This window comes from Rhinolophus sinicus, linkage group LG06 (assembly GCF_036562045.2).
Source record: "Rhinolophus sinicus isolate RSC01 linkage group LG06, ASM3656204v1, whole genome shotgun sequence".
Lineage (NCBI taxonomy): Eukaryota > Metazoa > Chordata > Mammalia > Chiroptera > Rhinolophidae > Rhinolophus > Rhinolophus sinicus.
The window spans coordinates 131684257-131685385 of NC_133756.1; positions in this window are offsets into that span (position 1 = coordinate 131684257).

Consider the following 1129-nt stretch of genomic DNA (forward strand, 5'->3'; position numbering starts at 1 on the left):
AACTGAGCCAGAACAATCAACCACAGCAAATGGTGAAGAAACCAAATTGAAAAATTAGGATGCATGGTCACCAGCACTGCTAACTTGTCTATTCAGACAAAAGCAAAGCAAAATCAAACTAATGAAAACTTTGATTTGATTTAGGAATTTAGATTTGTTGTTGTTGTTGTTGTTGAAATATGGCCTATAGAATTGGGTAGAAAAAAACAACTACCTTTCATGTCAACAGATTATCTACAGTTTTTACTGCAGATATTACTTTCAGTATATGATGTCAGTGGTGTTCTTGATGAATGTCATGCACCAGCTTGATTGTCCGCCAGCCCTTGACTGTGTATGTTTCCTTACACGCTCACCCTTCTGGTTGCTGTCAAAACTCTGCATGCCTGTAAACAAGTTTTCTTTTGTTTGTAATTTGTTTATAATCTATTGTAAGCAATAGATTTGACTTTTCCTGTGCAAATTTTCTTACCCCCTTTTGTTTTACCCTTAGGAATAAGTATATATCCTTAGGAATAAGTATATTATGAATATATTATATATCTTGTAATTAAAATGTTAAAATATTTTATTTTACAATTCTTATAATTTTGCTACTCCATGGACTTCAAAAATGAGTAATGATTTATTTTCCACATGATTTTAAAGTTAAGACTTGCCTGAGTACTTTAAAATCGAGAGAGAAAAAGTAAACCTCCTTCTAGTTCTCTTTACCATCCCCCATAAATCATTGTATTAAAATGTTATTTTTTGGGTTCAATTTTAGTCCATTTTAAATGTTCACTTTTAGTGATACGAGAGTATCTGTCACTTAATTAAATCCTTGCCCTCACTTTAGATTCCCCGTGTGAGGAGTATGAAACACATGTGAAGCCTGTGCTGTATTTGTTTTGTACCATGTTGCTTTACCTGTTTTGCCGTCCACTATTACCCTTCAGTTGTTAAAGTGGTTTGAATTTACTTTACTTTTGAATCCCCCCACCCTGCTTCTGTTCTTGGGATTGATACTTCGTAAATATATTTTTATTTTAGAGTAGTGATGGCTTATAGATTATTTCCTTTTAAAAACATACTTGCCACGACCCTTGATGTTTTAAACATTTTCATGATAGTATTGAAGCAATTTTTA